A 10,525-nucleotide genomic window follows, 5' to 3' on the forward strand; every position below is an offset into this window, starting at 1 on the left:
GCACCAGACTGGCCTTCTGATTTCTCAGGTTAAGAGGATTATGGGATAGCAGTGCCCCAGCTAGGACTGGCTCTAATTCCCTTTCTGCAAAAGTCATCCGAATTGAAATTGGTGTCACTTCAGTTTATGAAATTAAATATCTTTTTCTACATCTGAAAATATAAAGGTTTGTTCACACAAAAGGCAGCTAATTACTTTTTGACCCTGCTGTTAACCCCCATTTTCTCCCTACTATGTGAACAAATATCTGGCAGCTGGTCATCAACCACATTCGTCTGATAACGAAACGATTTGCTGAGCTAGCATCAACATTTGTTAGTGTTTAGAGCAAGGATCCCCAACTTTTTTGACCCTGTGGACGCCTTTGTTAATCTGACACAGGCTAATGGCAGGATCCACAAAATGGCTGTTCCAGAAGATAGAGCCAACCACAAAATGACTGCCATAAAGGTGGAGATACACACAGAAAGGAAACCCAAGTGCAGAGGAAAAGATGGGTAATAAAATACACAGTGGAAATATGAGTGACAGAGAGCAAACCAACACTGTGGTACCATCTGCTGTTGAAACAATATTGACTTGCAGGAGGGCATTTTGGGCTCAAGGAAGACACTCACACATTTTAGTTGGCTTAAACAAGGCCACAGCTTTATTAATACTCCACAGGAGTGTTGGCACAGCATGGGAGAGGGAGCCTGACTTGCAGTCAGAAGACCACAAGAACCCAGACCCAGCAGCGCCCTGGAGTCCTTCTGGATCCCCCGCTGGGAACACAGGCCTCCTTGCTGCTGGGATCCCATCCATAGGAAGAGCCAGTGGCGCCCTGGGGCCCACCCGGTTCCCCCACCAGGAACGCGGGTCCCCTTGCCACTGGATTCCCACCATAGGGAAGTGTCCACCTGGGGCACCAAGAGGAAGTGCACACTTCCCTCGGCCACCGCCCCAGGCCACCCGGCACTGTAAGCCCCGGGGTGCCAAGGAGAGGTGCCCACCTCCTTCTTGGTCCCACCCCGGGCTACCTGGCACTGCGAGCCCCAAGCCTTCCCAGCCGGGTCGGCCCTGCTCGCAGACCTGCCACCTCGTAGGGAGGTCCCAAACCTGGAGAGTCCGATGCGCAGACCGAACTCCCCCCAAACAGGCTCCATCCCATGCCAAAACCGCCAGCTGTGACAAAATGCAATATAAAGACATCAGCCAGTGGCCATACAGACATAAGCTTAACAGCCAACAAAACAGGGTGGGTGGGAGGGAAGCTGCTCGGGCGGCAAGCCTGGTGCAAAAGGCAGGGCTCCTCCACGTGGTGCCTTTTAAGGCGCCCTGAGTCCACGCCCAGGCGCCAACCAGGCTAGCACAATCCTCTCATGCAGAGCTGCCCTTCCTCCTGGCTTTGAACCTCCCCACCCCCACGTGTCTTCTTGCCGCCCGCTCCTCCGCTGCATCAATGGCGGCTGCTGATAAGTCTTCGCCGCTTTTTGACTTGCAGGAGGGCATTTTGGGCTCAAGGAAGACACTCACACATTTTAGTTGGCTTAAACAAGGCCACAGCTTTATTAATACTCCACAGGAGTGTTGGCACAGCATGGGAGAGGGAGCCTGACTTGCAGTCAGAAGACCACAAGAACCCAGACCCAGCAGCGCCCTGGAGTCCTTCTGGATCCCCCGCTGGGAACACAGGCCTCCTTGCTGCTGGGATCCCATCCATAGGAAGAGCCAGTGGCGCCCTGGGGCCCACCCGGTTCCCCCACCAGGAACGCGGGTCCCCTTGCCACTGGATTCCCACCATAGGGAAGTGTCCACCTGGGGCGCCAAGAGGAAGTGCACACTTCCCTCGGCCACCGCCCCAGGCCACCCGGCACTGTAAGCCCCGGGGTGCCAAGGAGAGGTGCCCACCTCCTTCTTGGTCCCACCCCGGGCTACCTGGCACTGCGAGCCCCAAGCCTTCCCAGCCGGGTCGGCCCTGCTCGCAGACCTGCCACCTCGTAGGGAGGTCCCAAACCTGGAGAGTCCGATGCGCAGACCGAACTCCCCCCAAACAGGCTCCATCCCATGCCAAAACCGCCACCAGAACGAGGCCCCCTGGCCTCGTTCCCGCCAACACTCCAGAACCGCACCCCACCATGGGAGCTTCAATTGGTAACCACATCCCAAATCCCCCTGGCACTCTGGCTGGAGTTTCACCCTGGCTCCACCCGCTGTGGGCATTCTGTGGGGAATGTCCGCCCCCAGTGTGCCTCTCGTGGGAATTTGCCTCTTGCAACATGGCATCCCAGCCACACAGCCTGGACTGTAAGTGCCCCTTGAAGTTACTAGGGCTCAACACCCCAGCCCCTGCCAAAGCTGGCAAAATTCCATACAGCAGCTGCTGCTAAACATGGCCTGGTGCTCTGCTCCACACTGCAACCATAGCCAGGCCAGTATTCCAGAACAAGCAGTCTAGGTTTCGGGAAACACAGACGCCAGCCGGCACGCTTGTATAGGAAGTCCTCTGTCACAATGATGTCCAGGAAAGCAGCGGCCTCCCTCCGCAGTGTCTGGGCCAGGTGATGCCTCTGGACTCCACAACTGGACCTCCTCCTTGCTCTTACCGCATGCCATCCTGTCCGCTGCTTGGCGCCATGCTCCATTCCTGGCTTTTTCCTCCCCATTGACCGCTACCTTGAAGGTAACCAAAAAGGTCGTTACTAGAAAAACTGCTGGGCATCATCACACTGATTGGCACCAACCCAAGCGTCCTGGTGCCCCCAGATACAGTGTTGTGCAGCCATGGGCAGTCCCATTGTGGTTGAACATACCCTACCATCTGACATCTGAGTGTCATGCCATCCAGGTAAACCAGTGAATCAGACCCACCATTGCCATGATCCCAGGGCCAACCCCTGATTAGGTTCGACTGGAATACCAGCTAAAGTCATGTGGTCTCTGTGATTTGGCTGTCCCACTGGCTAAGTACAGTCCCCGCGAACTGGCCCTAGGGACCCCAGGTCCTGAGGCTGCCAGACCCCAAAAATGCTGGAGCGAGGGCAGCCCAGCCCCCACCACTACATTCTGTCGGAGGCGACCAAGGACAGAGTTCGCCAGTATATGACCAGCTTAGCAAGTAATGGGCTGCTCCTTGCAGGAGACCCCTGCAAAATCATGATGTGCATCACCTTTGACCCCCGGATGACTTACTGGGGCAACCCCAGGTGCCAGCATGGAGACCTGAGCTATGCTGGACTAATACACAGAACGTAATGTGCATTCCACCCCTGCCAACTGGAGACAGCAGTGGCATCAAGGTGATGGAGGGGACAAACTTTGCTGCAGAAATATGAAGCCGTGTAATCCCTGAATGGGATGAAGAGGCCCCCGCAGAAGAAGTGGTCCGACGTGCACTGATCCACCTGCATTCTGTCATGACTGAGACCAAATGTCCAGATGGATGCTCCCCGAGAGCAACACACCTTACCTTGTGGGCTACTTAACTTCCCAGCCCAAAGACTTCCACTGGCCTCTAGGGAGCAGCATCTCTTGTGCAACAGTCCTGAAGCAGCCACTTCCTGTGCCAAGTGCATTCTGGGCCCAAGCCCTGGGGAGACCCTCGGTATTGCTCTCCCATCCACGCCGACGCCACCGCCGTGATGGACCTGCAAGACACCCTCCTCCAAGCCAGGCTGGCCCATTAACTGCAAGCAACCTAGGGCTGGCTGTCCCGCCAAGCAAGGCCAGGTGGTGACTCTGACACCATTTGTGGAAAGGCATGGCCTGCCCAGAAATCATCAGGCAATGCCCGACTGCTGCTGTAGGCATGCAAGCACTGGCAACGGGTCCATATTACCTGGCAAATACAAAGGTGTAGCCCTAGCTGGCAGCCACCGACTACCGGCCTCCAGCTGAGATCCTCTGAGGGCCTCAATCCCCACCCAGGGGGTGGGTGGCACCCCCGCTCCCCTGGGGGAGGGGTTGATACCCCATATGACTTGTACTGCATATGGCCTAAGCCGGGATTCAAATGTCAGGCATAATTCCTTACCTGTACCACAGCTCCGAGGATTTGGGTGGGTATAATCCCCATAACCGCTGCTGGTCCACATGGCAACGTTTGTCAAGGATAACGCCTGTGGCCATCCATCCCACTAGGAGTGTGCCCCCCGAGACTGCTGCAGAAGAGGCCCTTGCCCTCCATGCAAGGGCCTCCGGGGAGCCTCCGGGGAGGGCAGTATAGAAATATATAATTAAATAGATAAATGCCAGCAAGCAAAAATGGCCACCCATTCAGGTTCCCCAGCTGGAGACCCCCAGAGCTGGTGTGCAATAGCCTGCCTCTGTGGAAACAGGAGGTTGGGCTGGAAGCCCCTGCAATTCCCCAACAGCTCTGAGCTCCCACAAACTAAGACTGCTGCCTAAGGCAGGGGTTTGGAGTGGATGACCCTGGAGGTCTCTCCCGACTCTATGCTCCTGCAAACCAAGACCACTGCCTGAAGCAGGGGGTTGGACTGGAAGACCCAGGAGATCTCTGCCAGCTTTGAGCTCCCGCTCACCAAGACTGCTGCCTTAAGCAGGAGGTTGGACTAGATGATTATGGAGATCCCTGCCAGTTCTGATCCCCAACAACCAAGAACACTGCCTGAAGCAGGGACCTGGACTAGCTGACTCAGGAGGTCTTTGCCCACTGAGCTCCTGTAACTAGACCACTTCTGGAAGTGGGGGTTGGACTAGATAGCCCTGGAGATCCCTGCCAGCTCAGGGCTCCTGTGAACCGAGCCACTGCCTTTGTATACTCCAGGGTCCCATTAAGTGCTGTAATGCCCTTGCTTGCCACAATTGCAAGGAGTCGGACTGGATGACCCTGTGGGCCCCTACCAACTCTGAGCTCCCGCAAACCGAGACCACTACCTGAGCAGGTGGTAAGACTAGATGACCCTATGGGTCCCTGCCAGCTCTGAGCTTCTGCAACCAAGATCAATGCCCCAGCAGGGAGTTGGACTACATGCCGTGGAGGTGCCTGCCAGCTGTGCTCTTGTAAACCAAGACCATTGCCAGAAGCAGGGGGTTAGAGCCGATGACCCAAAGGAGGTTCCTGCCAGCTCTGTGTCCCTGCTAACCACAACAACTGCCTGAAGCAGGAGGCTGGACCAGATGACCCAAAGGAGGTTCCTGTCAGCTCTGTGCCTCCAGAAAATGTGACTGCCGCCTGAAGCAGGGGGGGGGGGGGCTGGACTAGATGGAAGGAAGATCCAGCCAGCTCTGTGACCCTGCAAACCAAGGCTACTACTTAAAGCCGGGGGTTGGACTGGATGATCCCCAGGGATCCCTGCCAGGTCTGTGCTCCTATGACCAAGACCGCTGCCTGATGCAGGGGGTTGGCTTAGATGGCCATTGAGATCCCTGCCAACTCTGTGCTCCTAAAATCAAGACCGCTGCCTGAAGCAGGGGGTTGGACTAGATGACATAGAAGATCCCACTTGCTAGCCTGGAGAAAAATCCACTAGCAGTAGTTTTTGCTCATTGTTTGTTTGTAGCAATCCAGGCAACAGTGAAGGCCTCCTCGTGTGCCAGGGGCAATCCAGGTCCCTCCCAGCCCAATGTATCTGGGCTTGAACAAAGGGCCTCTCAGGTGCAATGCCAGACCCGCTGCCCTGGAGGTCTGAATGCCCCCCACCTCCCCCAGGAATCTGATCCTGCATGCCTGAGGGCCCTAAGATGAGGGTTGCCAGGGTTTTGCAACCAGGGTCCTGGGGGTGAAAGCCCCCCCCCCCCCAGTTCTCACCCCTGGTGAAGGTGGATGGCAAGTGCTGCTGTGCATTGTTCTCCTTCCTCATTCCCCCGGATCTCCCATTGAACGGGGGGGGGGGGGGAGGCTTTCCCAAGTGCACGTTTCCCTGTAGATCCTGGCTGGGCAGGAGAAACCAAGCACATTCCCCCCCCCCCCCCCCAACCCCGGGCTGACTGCCGACTCACAGAGAACCGCTGAGGGAAAAGCTGGAGGGCTCCAATCTTTCACTCACTCTGACGAGGCTCCGAATATGCAAGGAAACGGCCTGGAGGCCTGGAGGAAGGGATCGTGCTGGAAGCGGTGAGTGGGAAGGAGGTGAGCTTAGGCAAAGCAGGCTGCGCTGCTCTTAAAGGCACAGCAGACAATAAACGGGCTCCTGGGGCAGGAAGGTTGAAAGAGCCCGAAAAAGCCCCAGCGCAGATGAAGGGCTTTGCTGTGCAGGAGACCCCAGACTCCTGCTCCGCTGCCAGACTTCAGGAGTCTCAAGGCCAGGGAGGAACTCCAACAGCTTGTTGCCCCAAGGGACCTCCCCGGCCGAGAAACTCTGCAGCTGCGAGCAGACAAGCTGCTCGGGCGGCAAGCCTGGTGCAAAAGGCAGGGCTCCTCCACGTGGTGCCTTTTAAGGCGCCCTGAGTCCACGCCCAGGCGCCAACCAGGCTAGCACAATCCTCTCATGCAGAGCTGCCCTTCCTCCTGGCTTTGAACCTCCCCACCCCCACGTGTCTTCTTGCCGCCCGCTCCTCCGCTGCATCAATGGCGGCTGCTGATAAGTCTTCGCCGCTTTTTATCCTAATCTGAACAGCCAAATCTCCAGCAGCCAATCAGAACCCTTGCTGGATAAGGGTCCTATCCTGCCTCATGACTTTCTCTAAGCATTGAGTGGGTACTGGGAAAGGTGTCTGCTTTAAGGTAGGATGTCTGCTTTAAGGTGTCACAAGACTACTGTTTCATTTTGTTGCCACCCTAACACCACTACTCCTCAGGGATAGAACACAGATTAACTATTCTCCCACAGATTTCCTGCAAGTGCTCTTTCATATGCCTGAACTACCAGTGAACTTTTCATACACCCATTTCTCATCACAGTCAACTTTTTCTAAAACCTCGATGAACATATAGAGAAGGAAAGAAGAGAGGCAACCCTATGATCTGGTCGGTACATTTTGGTTTGTTTATTTTTGCTGGGCCGGTAAAGTGACATCTCTTCAGTCCGGATGTATACAAATTACGTGGCTATTTTACTGGAGCCCTGTAAATGGACACAGGCCTGTGTGGTCCGCACAATGCAATCACAAGACTGAACTTTCTATTATTCATCCACCATCCATTTTTAATGGGCCCCCTTTTCCCTTCCTACCATCATCATCAAAAGCGGCAAGGAAGCTGCCAAAAACTTTCAAATAGAGCCAGCGGCATTGCAGGCACTGATTTCATTTGGCACGAGATGCTGTTTTGATGTGTGCAGGAGGAACTTGAGCCTGGGGGGCATGATGAGAACAAATTAATCCCCTGCCCCCCAAAGAAGTGTGAGAAAGAATGAATCCAACACCCAATGATGTCTTTTCAAGAGGAGACTAGTGGGTCTTAATAGGCTCCAGACACAACCTGCTTCCTCTTTGGACCTCCAGCATCTCTGCAAAAACACAGCTTGTCTTTGGGCACAATGCCAGGGACCAACACAGTGGCTGGGCCTTGCAGAGCGTGAGCAGCAGCCCCAGACAGTCCATGCCTACAAGGCAGAGAAATGCTGCTACCATTTCACACCATGGGTCTGCTAACCTGACAGCCTGCTTCCTTCCCCTGGCACTTGACACATGGTGCCTCAGACTCTCGCCCAATGAATGACGGTCTCCACAAGCACTGTCTTCCTTGTTTCTGAATCATTTTCCAAAGCTGGTATTATTGACATTGTAATTGCCTTTTGTTCTTGACCTTCTTTCCACACACTTGCACAAGCATAACATCTGCTATTTTGTCCTAGCAAAAACATATACTCCTGCTGTGACAATTTAATAATAACAGTATCTCCCTCCTCCTCTTTTTTTGGCTGTGTGTACAGGGCACTGGGGTACCAAATCTGTGCCTGATGCCAGATATATCTACTAAATTCTGCTCACTGGAGAATTCAATGTAACATACTGTTTATTGTATATTTATTGTGTATTGTACATTTGAAACATTGTTTCGTACTTTATGTCCCCACTTTATTGGATGGTTTATTGTATGTACTATACCGGGTTTGGGTTGTTTTTTTATTATTCATTAATTTTGTAATCCTATTTTATTGCACTGTTTCATATGTAGTGTACCATGGTTTTATGATATACTTTTATTTTTAATTTCTAGACTTTTGCAGTCTAGATAGCATGTTTTCTATATATATTATACTGTTTTATTGCAATGTTTTGAACTGCTGTAGTAATCTGTCTGGAGTCTCAACAATGAAGCAGACTTTAGATGAAGGAAGGAAAGGGGGAAAATCTGGAAACTTTTTTAACATCATGGCTGCTGACTATTTCTTTGTAGGTTGATAGATTCAGAAGGGTAGCCGTGTTGATCTGAAGTAGCATGCACACTTCCTCAGACAATGGAACAAGAATCACAAGAGTACAGATATCAGGAGAGAGTAAATTAGTAACTGTCTGCTAGTTTGCTACTAATTTTCCATAAGAGTTCAGATATAAGGAGAGAGTAAATTAGTAGCTGTTTGCTAATTTACTACTAATTTACTCTCTCCTTATAGCTGTACTCTTATGATTATTGCTCCATTGTCCAAGGAAGTGTGCATGCACACAAAAGCTCACACCTTGAATAAAACTTTGTTGGTCTTAAAGGTACCTTTGGACTCAAAATTTGTTAGTTAGAAAAAATGTTTCTTGATAGGCAGCAGCCAGTGTGTATATAGTTGTTTATACACTGGTACTTTCTCATGCTTTCTCAGTGTATGTCCATAATCCCCCCCCCCCGCCATTCTTCATTTCCCCTCATTTTTACCACACACCTCTGTGAGATTTAATTTTGCATTCTGTATTGATTTAGTACGATTTCTCTGGGTTTTCTGCGAGTGCTTGTGTGGCATTTTCCCCCTTGCTTTATTCCCAAGTCAAAGTTAATTAAAAAGCATAAAGATTTCATTGGATCTCCTCTCCTGCCCTTTCTCCACCCTCAGAGGACACACCTCCACTGCCCCCATTGAGGCTGTTCCTCCCACTCCACACCTTCTACCATTTCTCCCCTCCATTCATCAGTAATAAAGCTGAACTGTTGCATGACCCTTTGATTTTTTAAAATATAAATGGTATTTGTCTAGTGATATTACTATTTTTTTTTCTGGACTTGGATCACTGGGGGGGGGGAATTAGTGACAGGGAAAGTTTTAAACATTCATAGTGTGTGAGTGAGTCTAGCTGATTAAAAGGAAGTAAGTAGCTCTGTTATTATACTTGTTCACTTGGCCCTTTGATTTTCCATTACTAGCATGAGGTTTTTTAACCCTATCCCCTCAAAGAGCCCTCATGAATGAGGAGAAAGCCACAGTTAAAGAGATGTTAACACAATGGGCCCCTTAATTATACAGTTATCAGCACAAAGGTTAATTATAAAAGTCCAAGCTTAGCTACAGATCAGATTGGTCAGAAGAACCCCCCGCTAAGACTGAAGATAAACTAATGTTTCAAGGCTTTGAGCAGCCTGCAGCAGAATGCCAGCATAAACAGTAAAAGCTTTCTGTGGTTTTTCTAAACATACAAGTTGAGGTTTCCTATTCTAAATTCTTAGTGTGAGGGACAGGAGACATTTTGTGATACTATACAATGTTTAAACTTTTCCTGTCACTAATCCCCCACCAGCAATCCACGTTTGCTGTATTGGGACTTCTCCAATGATCCAAGTTCGGTGAGGAGGAAGAGAAGTATCATTAGAGAGATTCATCTTCTTTAAAAAAACAAACCAGAAATTTACAAAATGGAAAAAGTAAGTAATTGCAGTTTTTACATTGATGAAAGGGGAAGAACCATGAACATGCTGCCAATATGGCTACCAGAGAGTAAATGCAGCATGAAGAGTCTATACTTCCTAGTTCAAAAAACATGCCCAGCATGAAACTAACCAATAAAGAGAGAGCAACCACACTGTAAAAAAAAAAAAAAAATCACTGCTGCAACACTATCTGGGTTTTCTCATTGGTATGCGGAACGTATACTCCTTGATTACCAAGAGAAAACCAGTTGGGGGGAAATTTGCAGAGTGCAGGTACAGGATGCAAATTAAAGGTCTACCAAGTCAAATTCAGTGATAATTGAAAGGAAGCTGTACATGCAGAAAAGGCCTATGTGTTCTTGAATGATATACACATCAGAGTTTGCAGAAGGTGAATTGCTACCAGCAGGAGATAGGAACATGTGTGTTGTGTGCATGAAGTCAATTTGGAACAGAGAGAAACAAAGAATGAATGAAGGTGAAGCACCTAGGAAGACGAGATCTGTCTTTGGAGATCTGATGTGCATCAAGAACTTTAAAAGAATTCTGCTGGATCAGATAAGTGCCCAACTAGTCCAGAATCCTGTTTTACAGTAGACAACTATTTGCCCTGAAGGGCCAACCAACATGTCACAGAGGCCAAGGTCTTCCCTTGATGTTCCCTCCTAGCACTGGTTTTCAGAAGTTCCCTGCTTCTGGAGGTTCCCTTTAGTCCTCATGGCTAATAGCCGCTGTTAGAGAACGTCCTGTCTAATCCCTCCTTGAAGTCATCTGTTCATGGCCACTACTCTC

The 10,525-nt window shown here is 50.8% G+C and overlaps 1 long non-coding RNA gene across 1 annotated transcript; it reads right to left on the reverse strand.

Annotated features, from left to right (window-relative positions):
* Window positions 1-620: 620 nt before the first annotated feature.
* On the reverse strand, window positions 621-6,537 carry LOC143842356 (uncharacterized). The gene is made up of 2 exons (XR_013233073.1): window positions 3,449-6,537; window positions 621-2,655 (listed from the first exon to the last, which is right to left on the reverse strand). It is a non-coding gene; the product is annotated as an uncharacterized LOC143842356 (long non-coding RNA).
* Window positions 6,538-10,525: the final 3,988 nt, after the last annotated feature.

Source organism: Paroedura picta, chromosome 7, assembly GCF_049243985.1.
Source record: "Paroedura picta isolate Pp20150507F chromosome 7, Ppicta_v3.0, whole genome shotgun sequence".
Taxonomy (NCBI): Eukaryota; Metazoa; Chordata; class Lepidosauria; order Squamata; family Gekkonidae; genus Paroedura; species Paroedura picta.